This window comes from Apis florea, unplaced genomic scaffold (genome assembly GCF_048593485.1).
Source record: "Apis florea isolate Af1SG1 unplaced genomic scaffold, ASM4859348v1 contig_2897_pilon, whole genome shotgun sequence".
In the NCBI taxonomy this organism is placed as follows: Eukaryota; Metazoa; Arthropoda; class Insecta; order Hymenoptera; family Apidae; genus Apis; species Apis florea.
In genome coordinates, this window is record NW_028256665.1 from 207,995 (window position 1) to 220,928 (window position 12,934).

At 41.5% G+C, this 12,934-nt stretch overlaps 1 protein-coding gene across 2 annotated transcripts in view; it reads left to right on the forward strand.

Moving 5' to 3' along the window:
• The window catches only part of LOC100868226 (popeye domain-containing protein 1-like), a 42,760-nt gene that overhangs the window by 20,316 nt on the left and 9,510 nt on the right, over positions 1–12,934 (forward strand). The gene's annotated exons all lie outside the window — the stretch shown is intronic.

Consider the following 12,934-nt stretch of genomic DNA (forward strand, 5'->3'; position numbering starts at 1 on the left):
ATTGTGCGAGTAGTTTGGATTTAAAAATTTCTGGCTTGGCAACGTTAATCGGATGTATTAAAGCACTTTAAAGAGAAAAAGAGAAGAAGAAGAAAAAAAAATTACAACGCTCGAAAGAGTATGGAAGCGTTGTATTTAATTTTCGCAATATCGTTGATGTTATTATAAAACGTCGACGCATAAGTTACTTTTATCGGAAACTGGTGAAACTCCGACGAAACATCGATTAATAAATCAGGAAGCGAGGAACAAGCCGTTTCGTTCTATTTCTGCTCGATTCGTATGCTTGTTTTTGATTTCGTTTTAATTTCGAGTTATTCGATGCGAAAAGTTGGAAACACGCTTCGAACGAGAGTATACGAAGTTTATACGAAAGATGAAGATGGAACGCAGCAAACGATAAACGATAAACGATGGCATTCGTTTCGTACGAAGTTGTGCTAAATAAATTTGATTGAACGCGAACGCAATTCGAACGACTTAAAATTCTACTCGAAACCAACAAAATGTATACCTCGTGGAGCGAAGAAGATTTATAGATTTGGAATGGAAAGTAGGGAGTCGTTGTCGCGTGGGAAAGATTGGTATCTCTAAATAAAATTGTCCGAAGATGCTATATTCGACCTATTGAATTCGTTACGATATCGAATTCGTTCGAATCGAACGAGTTGGCCGATCGATCGTCTCAGATGCGGTGAAACGAGAGAAAAATGACGCGAAATGGAGGGATCCGCTCGGAAAAAGTGGAAAAAATCTGTTTGACAGAGATAAGAAGGGAAATCGGAATCGTTCGGACGCGATCGTTTGTCCGTGGCTGTGTTATTAGAAAATTGACGTTCCATCGAGCGCGAAAGGTTGGGGCGGAGAGGCGGCGACAAATTGTCCCACTTTGGAATTTATTTGTTCGAAAGGGAAGAAAGAGCTGGGCGGATCGAGGTCGACTTTGGAAAAGAGAAGTTTTCGAAGGGAACGGGACAAAGAATCGTAACTCGATGCCTGTTCATATCTCATCTGCATATCCCGGTTGTTGGCTCGGCCGGAAAGAATGGTTACCTAATGACGGAGAAAATGCGCAGCGAAACGAGGCAAAAGTTTTGGGTCCAACCTCTTTTTAAATCAACCGTAAAATTTCTTCCTACTGTCGTAACGAGTTGTAATTATCAAAGGACATACACGAAGGGAGGAGGAGGAGAGAAAAGAAAGGAAAGAAGCGAGGATATGATCGTTAAGAAGATGAAATTTTCGAATAGTATCGCGTTTCTTTTTATTGGCGAATAAAGACCGATTGTAGGTAGATATAGCCAGGCTGTTGTAACGAGGCCTTTGCCAAAATATTCGCTTTCTATCGAAATTGGCGATCTATTCGCGTCGTAGGCGCCACAGGATGAATATTTCTTTCGAGCTTATCTCTCTCGTGTACACTACGCTATCGTCTTTTTTCTTCCCTGTGTGTTCTTTTAGAGCCATCGTAAAAATTGATAAGAAAGAGAAATGAGAAAATTTGTTGCGCTTCGGATAAGCTACTTCTCCATGTCTTTTCTATCTATCGACGTCGATCGATACGAATTAACGCGTTAACGCGATATTTTTCTTTCGTATTCGGTTACGACGAGAACGCGAAGAGAAATCGAAGGATATCCTGACCTTTACTACGTACTTTGGGAATGCACGAATCTCGAAGTTAACTTTCTAATTTTCATTCTCTATTTTAAGATCGAATCGAGAATTTCAAGAATGAAAAGTTTTCAAAAGTTTCGTCGAGAGTTTATTTTTAGTTATTTTAACGTGTAACGCGGAAATGAGAAATTCGAACGATTTTACGGTTAAAAAGTTTGGATCGCTGTCGAAATATAAAACTTTCCGATCTTTTCGAAAGGAAGATTATAAAAGTCTGGATGATCGAACGTTTCGCACGGAATTATTTCCTATAGACTTTGTTCTTTTCTTTTTCAATCATCGTCCACGACATTTTGTTAAAGGAGAAACGATCAAATTTCTTACGTTCTATATATCGTTTCTATTTCTCGAATAAAAGATGTCAAAAAAAAAAAAAAAAACACGTACAAATTATTATTGATTCGTATTTGCAGGAGAAACGAATCGGAGAATAATTGTATCCTCCCATTAGGGAAGAAAGGGAGGAAAAAGTAAACGCGCAACGCGATCGATTTAACAATCTTTGGAACACGCGCGGTACTTAAAGGCCGCGCGATATCGGCGTGAAAATGAAAAAGGGTGGAAGGTAACCGGAAAGCGTAGATTAGCACGCGTATCGCTTAATTGCGTAAAGTATAAAATGTATAGAGGAAACGAGGGAGATCCACGGGGATGATAATTAGAGTTTGCGCGACAAACCGAGTTGAAATTTCACTCTTCCCGCACGCCAACCGAGCCGAAAGAAATATCTCGTCTTCGAATCGAGTCGACCGCGCATAATTCATAGGCCTCTAACTATTGCTGACCCGTTCGTATTCGTATTTCGCGAATTCATATTTCGATCGATCGGATGAAACAGACGCGAGATACTCCATGTTTCTTTTTTTAAATTACGTCCATCCACGATTCGCACGCTTTTCGTTTCGTCGTCGCAACAAATCTCAGGGAGTGTATATTATCGATTCGAATCAACAGTTACGCGACAAATTCGGGTAGATAGTAACGAGGAAAGGTAGCGGAAGCAAGGGGAACGAGTGGGTAACTTACGATTGACATTAGCAACTGCGACGTGCATTTAATCTATTGTCGCGCGACGCTCGCTTTTAATTAATGGGAAAGTACGAAAGCGCGAGCGACATCGATACTCTCTCTCTCTCTCTCTCTCTTTATTCGCGCATTGTCACCACGCGCGATTACCCGCTCTCACGATATGCAATATTTATCGCGCGTACGTTACGATTTACGAACGGGTCGCAATGATATCTCGCGTCGTTGGATATTCGGACAAAAAACGCCGTTCCCCCCCCCCCCTCCGCGATTTCTTTTTATCGGCTCGTTCGTTACGTTTATGGTCACGACCGAAAAACGATAGACCACATCAATCTGCCACAATTTATGTTAAAAGCATTGAATCGAATGGAGCTTATAACGCGGCTTATTTTTCTTCTTTTTTTTTTTTTTTTTTCGTAGAATTTATTGGGTTTGGACGAGACCACTTTTCTCCTCTTCTTTTCGATTCAAAAGTTGGGGAGGGGGAGGGAGGGGGGGAAGGGGGATTGGCCAATGATCGGTACTTGGTTTCGCGGATCCGTAACAAGAGACTTATTGCCGTCTTTCGGCCAAACTCATCGGCATTCGAGAAATCTACGTGCATTGTAATTGTTACGAAATAACAACGCGAAACGTAAGTAGTTTTACCCGTTGTTATCCTTATTTCCGCGCTTAATTATTAAAACCACTTTTGGACACGCATTTTCGTCGTGTTTTATTCAACTTTTATCGAGCGGGACGCCGCTTATTATCTCTTCACCGAGATCGTGGTCGCGGCTAAGTGCATGATAAAAGGCGGCCTCGCGGCGAAAGGTAATAAATGAGCGGCACTGGCTACGTATATCTTGTCACGATATCCTTAAACACAGGAACGCTTTGCCGCCGGCCAATAAATGCGGCCCCCGCACGGCCAACAACACGACACACCTCTTAATCCTACAAATTCCCAGCTGACTTTCTCCCCCCTCCTCCCCATTTATGCCATCACGATCCCGTGTTATTGTTATTTCTCTTACAGGTATCGAGATTCTCCCCAAGGATTTCGAATCGTGACACCTGCCGAATTCAATTTTCTTTTTCCATTCATCTTCTCTCCCTTCCGCATTTTACGATCGTTTCAACGATTCCCCCAAAACCCTTCACGATCGGTCATCGATTTCTTCCGATTCGATCGATACCGCGCTCGTACACGGATTGCTTATCACGAAAACGATAAGGCAGCTGGAAATAATTTCGATTCTGATTCACTTAGGGGGGATGCGAACGCGAGGGAGATACGTACGCGAGGATTTTAATTTTGAATATGTGTAATCGTTGTGATATTTTTATGAACGGAGTATCGACTATTGGTCTCACGAATATCTCTCGTACCATCGATTAAATTTTATATTTCGCCTACTCGTTAAAAGTTATTTAACGTTATTTCTGACTAATTCAAGATAACGTACGATTTGTATTGTCGGACTATGCGTTTCGTAGATAATGCTTTTACGATAAAATTTTTTAACTACGTGAAACTTTTTTCGTAAAACGTTCACGCGATTTCTTACTCTATATATATTTCTTTCTCTCGTTTTGATCGAGATAACGAGAATTATAAATTCGTAGTATTAAAAGGTGCGTTTGAATTCCGCGATAGCGTTGAATTTAAATTATTACAGAAGATAAAAAATAGGTCGAACGATATTTTATTAAGAATTTTTGTTTCGAATTTTATGAAGGCAGGTATAAAATTGATACTACGTGCGTTACTACGAAGCGATAATACTTTTCAACTTGTTTTCATCGACAAAATTTTAATCGTGTAATTAATTCATTTCATATTCTGCGTCGGATCGGTATATATTCAACGAAATATCGCAGGGTTTATTCTACGTTAAATATTAATATTCATGGGTAGTGTCGTTTTAAAATTAAGGTATTCGTACAATTAAATCGTATTCTATTCGATTCGATTGAAAAATATTTTATAACGTTATATTTCGTTTCGGTTGCGATATTTTATACAATTTTTCCTAAAGAAATTTCGTTTACTAATAAATTGCTAATCGGACATATTTGCTTCCCAACTGATTTTATAATCTTACTTACTTCATTAAGCGACATTATATGGCGTCTTATGCATTTTATCGGTATGCTTGATATATTTACGAGATAATTAAAGAGGTAATTGACGCGATACGAAACAAGTTTAATCATTACGCGTTACGTATCTACTCAACTGCTCCAACTGCTCAACGAGTAATTATTTTACGTTGGTTTTAAGAGGTATTCGTTTAATTGAATTACGACGTACACACTTTTTGTACACGATATTATTCGATATTTAAAATTGAATAAATTTTTCCTCGATATAAATAATTTTTTTTTTTTTTACTCAACTCAGTAATTGATCGCGTTTAATTATTCGCACAGAATAGTTCTTTGATCCTTCTAGAAAATAACTGAAACTGTCTTGGGAGAAAATTTTAAATTACGTTTCCGATAATACGAAACACGAGATGCATATATCGTAGATTCCAATGTATTATCGCGCAATGGGCGAGATAATTAAGACGTGGGCGCGATGATCTCGTTTCTATTCATTACGGCCGCGTTCCATCTTTATCCTCCCTCGATCTTTCGTTCGCGATATTATTCGCCTTTCATTTTTCGCATCCCATTCGCGAAAACCGCAAAAAGAAAAAGACGAAAAAAGAAAAAGAAAAAAAAGGATGGAAGGGTAAAATGAAATTATCGGCGGAGGGATGAAGCGGCGATTACGGATCTTAACGCGAATTCAGCGCGAGGCAGACACCTCTCCGGATAATTCGATATTACTGTTCGATTCTCAGTATTTCCGTACAAGCCCGGAGTTAATCCGATTTTGCATCGACGAGATTGCGTCGTCTAGCCGGAAATTCGTCAGGGCACTCTTCCGCTCGAATCTCACGGATCGGGAGTACAATCCGGCGTAAACATTGTCGCCCAACGCCATTAATTGTTTCCCATCCTATTCGCGCTATTTTATAATTAGATCTGCCGTGCGAGAGACCATCGTGTTCTCGTTTAATCGAATTTGTTTTAATTACGCGTCGGTTGCCGATCATTTTACGAAAGGATACGACGCGACGCGAAATACATATTATTTCCTTATGATTTCGTTTTCCGGAATTCCGTTCCGTAACAACAATTATCGTTACATTTTTCGAAAACGCTCGAGTTAAGGCAAATATTTGAAATTTACGTTTTTCGAAAAGATGAATACGAAACGAAGGAAATATATACGTGCGTCCGCAAATCCAGTTTGACGAACAGGTATAGACAGATTATTTTACTTTTCAAGCACACGATGCATCGCGTACGATGATTCCCGATGGAAAAATTTGTGAAAATTTATTCGAAATTCGGTCGATTATCTCTCGTCGAAACGCGTATTGAAAGTTCGATTTGAAATAAATAATCGCATCCAATCGTGTCAATTTCGTACACACTTTTTATCGATCTTAGTTTGATGTTGATCGCCGAGATCATTCTCACATTTCAAATGGAAATTTAACGGGGATCAAAATTCGACTTATGAACGATTCATTATCGGAGATTCGTTAAAAAAATGGTAGAGGCGCGTGAAGAATTAGAATGAACTATCGGACTATCGATCGTTTTGCTCTCGATTTTGCCTTCCTTTTGTTAACCTACTTTTACTTTTCGGGACTGTTTCTATTATCTATTTGAAAAAAAGGCGGGTAAAATTTGCCTCGTTACAAACGTAGAGCTGGATACAACGTTCGATCGTTTGTATTTGGGACGAGAAATGGTTGTTCCAAAATTGATGAAAAAAACCCGTTGCTTTCGCGTTTGTCGGCGAAACTTGTTATCAATCGAGAGACTGAGACAGCGATGGATAAAATTAGACAGCGAAAAGAAACGCCATTTTAACGAGGTGTTCGTTGACCCGGAACGCGAAATGCCACGGAAGGTTAGGTGAGATCCTTTTTACCCAACGTTTCTTCTTCCACGGTATGGATTATCGGGGGAAAAAACGTAAAAAAAAAAAAAAAAAAAAAAAAAAGAAATCACGATTTCACGTTCGACGATTAACAAAGATTGGAGCGAGAAAAGCACGCGGTCTCGTTAACCTTTCTTCCCAAAAGGGGAATTTTCTTGGTATCGCGCGGAAACACGCGTTACTTAAAATCTGTGTCGCGATCGATAATTTTAAGAGTCGCGGTGCGCGAAAGCAATTTGCCAAACGACTTTGCTGCTTCTCGGTAAACGGCCATTAGTCGGACGATAGATCGCGGTTTCGACGTCGCTTCGTTCAAAAGCGAAGCTGTGGAAACGTACGTGACGACCGTTCCTCCCGTTTTTCGGACCGAAAAAAATCGGGGAAAAGCACGCGCGGGCGGAAAGGAAGGAAAGTCATATCATATTTTTTATATCGCTTTTATATATTTCGTCGGACGCAAAGTGGAAGGTGAAAAGGGTAAAAAGCGACGAACGAGTTGAGGCGTTCGATCGGCGAGGCTGAGATTACGTAAAATGGGAATTGGTCCGTGACCCAATGGTGGATTTAGAAATCGCCGGTCGGTATCTCGCGTTCTCGATCAGCGTATCGAGCGGCGGCCTCCTGTTCTCTCGGTTATTAACGAATCGACGAACGAGCACCGATCTCATGGTTGGAGAAGAGGTGCGAACGAGGCGCAGGCAGAGGCGATAAGATCTGTATGGTCGGTCCGATCACGTGGCCACGCTATTTCGAGGGAGTAGATTTTCCAGAAAATATCCCGCAAACGTTCGACCCGTAAACCAGCCCGGTTATCGAAACGAAAGTTCGAGTCACGCAGACTTTTGCGCGACCTCGAAGATAATACAGTTCTAGCTATTGCATCCGAGACGATGAATCACGGATAGACGGGGAATCAAGGCTGTTTCGAAAGATCGATACCACTCGGCCGGGATTTCTCGTATTTTTAGACAGCCTTTTGGACCATTTGCATTCTATCCTTCCCTCGTCGATAGAGCGGTTCGTTGGTGGTGGTGGTGGTGGTGGTTCGAGGGCACGCGATCGAACTTTTTTTCCCTTTTATCCACATACGCCCATTTTACGCTACCTATCATCGAACGAACCGAAATTTCAAATTTACTCGATATTCGTTTAACGCCTCGACTCTTCTCGGTCAGTTTCTCGGCTCGCGATTTTACGGGTCGCGAAATATGCGAATCCTGACTAACGTATCGCGCTAACGGATATTCCTCTTCGTGGCAAAGCTACGAAAGTTGGGAAAGCGTAACTTTCCCCAGTAGAAGACTGGGCTGGCTTAAACGAATTCGTTCTCCACCCCGGTATACGGTATCTACCTGCCGCTGGAACCGCAAAGATTTAGCCCGCTCTTACGATGCTTCCACCCTTCGATCGATACCGGCCGCCTCTCTCGCCCTGGCGATTCGGCCGCAACGTCCATCCATCGTCCACCGTTTCTTTTTTCAATCGAAATATCGATACGGATTCGTGTCGTCGTTTCGTAAAATTTTTCCACCCTTTTTTTTAGAATCACCTACCGTGAAATCTAAAGGACTAGAGGAATTTTACTTAACTTTTAATCCTCTTATGCTTCCCTTCGAGCGAATTACTTTTCAGCGGCAAATAAACGGAATAAACCTTGTATTTTAACAGAAAGTTAATTACGAAAGTTGAAATTTCGCAAAGTGCAACGCCGCCTTTCGCCACCGATTTCCTTTCTAATCCAAATAAAAATAAATAACGCGTAAAGGTAGCGAGGCGAGGAGTGGCGGTGAGAATTGTGCGTATTGCGATATCTCGTGACGAGAAGTAATGGTTGGAAAGCTCGGTACGGAACAAAGTTAGCCGTACATAACGAGTAGGTGGTATAGATTTCAATATCTATTAAGCGCATTCGGGTCACGAAGATGTTGCTGGCAACAAGTGTCAGCAACGCTTTCCCAAGATTGGCTTGTGTGCAACGTCCTGTTCTTTCCACTTAATAACTTGCTTATTATATAAAGCGACGACGAGTCCACGAGTTTTTACCACTTTTACAAAATAAAATCGAACACCGGGATGAAATTCGATCGAATTCGAAGGAATATCGAAGAAATTATTACCTCGATCGAAACTCGACTCGAGTCGAAACGATTGTTATAAAAATAATTCGCACTATCCGAATCGATCCGAGCGTAATCCTTCTTCTCCACGTTTACGCTTAACGCGACGCGAATGAAATTAATCGAAGCGAAGCGTTAAAGTGCCTACACGCTTGCTATCGCTATTCCCTCCATCGTAGAAGCGCCAACTACGCTTCTAACTACGCGTTTCTCCGCTCAATCATCGGACAAAGACTGTCCACTCGAACGCTGTCGCGCATCCGTGCGGAAAGTATATCGAGAGGAGAGGGGAAAGAGAGGAGAAAGAAGGGGCGGATAAATGAAATTGCTGAACGAAATAATAATTGTTGGGGTAACATTTATCTCCACGGAAATGCAAATCGGTCGGAAACTAGCGACGAGTGGCTCGTTAAACGTTCGATTTAATACACGAGTGTATGCAAATCGACCTATACGCGAACTCTTCCCTAACCCTCCGTACAAAACGAACGAAGAATCGAGATTTCTTGTTAAACTCGAGATCGAGACTTGTAAATCGTTCTCAACCGCGTAATTTCATTTCGTGCGTTTCATTCGTAATTAAATATTCCGACGTTTAAATTGATCCAAGCTTAAGATAGATTCGAAGAAGAGGAAGATCTGTATAAAAAAAAAAAAAAAATAGGATGACATTTTATAAATTTGGCGACGCATAGGAAGGAATCGCGTCGATATACGCGATCGGTTTTTCACAGCGACGACGAGTCGAGTCGAGTGAAATCGCCATCAATTTTCCCCTGTGCCAAACACGAGAAATCGTCCCCGGCTGGCAGCCGGATCTGGAACGCGAGCGTGTAATCAACGGGGAGCAGAAGGGGATGGAGGAGGAGGAGGAGAATAAGAGCAGTCGCCCGTGATTTATTCGCGGCGAATTAATATTTACGCGAAGGGTTCCTTTCTTAGCAGCGTCAATATTTTCGCGCTGGCGTAAATTGAGATTTAATTCCGCTGCATTTTGCGGATCTCTCTCGTTTCGTCTCATCGTTCGAAACAAAAAACGAGAGAGATAGAGAAAGAAAATTGTGGATGAGGCGACGATTAAAGAATTATCTAAGAGAAGAATTGAAAGGTGGAATTTAGGAAACGAGGAGGAAAGAAAAGAAGCGTTGCTGGTTGGTCGCTTTCTTCGAAACAGGAGTTGGCCAATGGTGAACGCGTTCATCAAAGTTGCAGGCGATGTGCAGGATCGAACGATGGTCGAAAGTTGATCGCCTCGAGCGAATTTAAAACTCGTCGTTCAGCCACACTGGTCGAGTAGCGAGTAAGTAGCGGAGAATGAAGCGGGGTGTAACCGACAGTTTTAAGTGGAATTCAAACAAAATCGCCCCGTTTTGTCGACGATTGTACGAGTTGTTATTTAACTTGCCGCAAATCGTGCTGCATTGGTCCGTTGTTGGAAGAAGCTAGCATTTCCCAACGATTCGGGATTAGATATCGGGATTACTTTTCCAAGTCCAAGAGTTTTCGCGTATCATCGCTTTTTCAAATCGATGATTTCACTTGGCTTTCCCTCGTTTCCGCGCAAAAATCGAGCGCGTTTTCCCACTATTTTCTCGTTGATTTTATACGAAGGTACATTTCAATCGGACGAGTGTCTACACAACAATTAAGAGATTACGCGAGGGATGCGTTTGAATAATTCGATAAACATCTCTAATAAACCGGGGGAACGAGAGATGGTAATAAAAGGGAATACGATAAAGTAAAGAGATGGTCGTAAACTTTTTCCCAGAGCCGAAGTACGCGTATATGCGCGTTCTGGGATCGATACTCGATGCTCGCTCGCATAAACCGGTTGAAACAGTTGTAAAAAGGATATCGCGAGGATAAGGACGCGTTAAACTTGTTACGGTTCCACCCGATACGAAACACCGAGCATAAAAAGTTTGCGAGCCACGCGGTGTCATAAATCGATTGACCTCGACCCTTGCCAGCTGCGGACGGATGAAAAAGATCTTTCAGCTCGAAACGTTTAACGCAATTTTAATCTTTTCTCCCCCAATTTTCTCACTTACTCGCTTACCGTCCATTCTCTCTCTTTTTTCTTTTTTCTACGATTCTCTGAAAAGTGGATCGCACAATTTCTGTGAATCGAAATAAAAGGAAATTGATCCGATCGATTGATATCCGATCGTATCGACTTGGAAATAATAATCCGAGCTTCCATAAGCTTTTCTGGTCCAAGTTTCTCGTATTTCAACAAGAGACGCGCTCGTTGAAATTTGCGAAAGGATGGCGATCTCCTGCGCTCGTGGTATCGCAAAAGGAGACCGCGCGTATAAAAGAGCCGTGTCTCTTTTCTGTAAAAACCGGCCTCGAAGACCTTCCATCCACGGTTGAAAATCCGTGGAAAATCCATTGAGCCAGGACCTTTTCGAATACGCTCGTGCCTCGATGCGCCCGACGTCCATGCTTTGAGATTTTTATCGGAGGAGGTGTATGGATGTAGATACGAGATAACGAAAATTATCGCGAAAGTAAAAGGGAAGAAATATTTTATTTGTCGACGACGATAATTCGTTCGTTTCTTTTCTTTACTCGTTCGAATAATTGTTTTGCATAAATACTTGGGGAAAAATACACGGGGATGCTGTACTCTATAAATTCCGATAGCACTTTGTTCCTCTTCGAAACTTTTCGATGGAAGTGTTCCAAGTTTCGCATTCGTCGCTCGAACCTGCTCTCCAAACAACTTGGACGTTAAAGATTCGAAAACAGATGCGAGGATCCTATATTTTTATCGGTATGGAAATCGAACGAAACTATACTCGTCGTTTGTTCTTGCTATTCTCCTTGTCCATCTATCTCTCGAAAAGGAGGCGGTCAGAGATCAAAAATCATAAATCACGGAAAAGCGATAAGGTAATCCGATTTTAAAATTTAATTCCAAACCGGTAAATTTATTCGCGCTCCTTTCCAATTTTTTTTTTTTCTTTTCTATTATCCAAAATAGTTGAAAATTTTATAAAGTGAAATTCGCTCGTTATTCGCGACGAGTGTCGATTACTTTTTCTCCGAGAGAAAATATCTTTTTTCGATCGATCACTACACCGAAGGGAGTAGAAGAAATAATATTCGAAATCGGAGAGATAATTTGTAGGGAAATTCCTTTTTAAACGATCGATATCATCGGGGTCGTATTCCGCGGTTCGCACGAACGAATCCCGTTCGAAGAAGGGAGATCCGACGAGACGGAAAATGGAAAAGGACGAAGAAGGTGATCCAACATCGATCGATTCGTTCGACGAGGTATAAAAATGTTTGTCGGATGGAGGAGAGATCGAGCCTCGAGTCGGATCAATCCGAGACTATCGATTCTTCGAAAAGATAAAAGATTTGCTTATCGCGAACGAGATGAGATGCTGGACTCGGATGCAAAAATGGGAGGAGGACGTTTAATCGAACGTTGTTGGGTTGATTTCGAACATCGTAGACTCGTCGACTTGCTTTTCTATGAAATGAAAACGGTGAAAAGGAGACGTTGAAACAAGCATCCCCGATAGAAAAATTCCATACGCGAAAAATATGGAAGTCTCGCGCGTTTCCTTTCGCGTCGAAATATGTCGCGAATCAACCGATCGCGCGTTTCGTCCCTCCTCGTACCTTCGTTCCATCGAGATCTCTATTCTCTCGAAACCGTGATTATTTTATTCCTTGGAGACGTTCCGCTATCTTTTGTCGGTCATCTTGCCGCGTTTGACTTCTCGCATTCTTTCTCGTACTTGCCGAGTTGAATATTTCATGCGCGAGATGGGTCGAACGATGATAGATTGGTTTCTCTTTTCGAGTATCTTTTTTAAGCGATGAGAAAAAAATGATACGTTTTCGATTTCTATCGAAAATATATTTTATAAATAGACGAAAAGTGATAATTTGTAGGTAAATTAAGCGGGAGATTAATTCGACAAACGGATTCGAATCGATCGATGCCGTTAAATCGATCGGAGTGGATTCGATTAAATCGAACGATGCTTCGGAATGCGATTTAAACAAATTTTTTATCTCGCGTTTTAAAGTTTAATCTTTTACGAGTAGATACCAAATATTTTGAAAAACGCGTATTTATTTTTTTTTTTAATTCTTT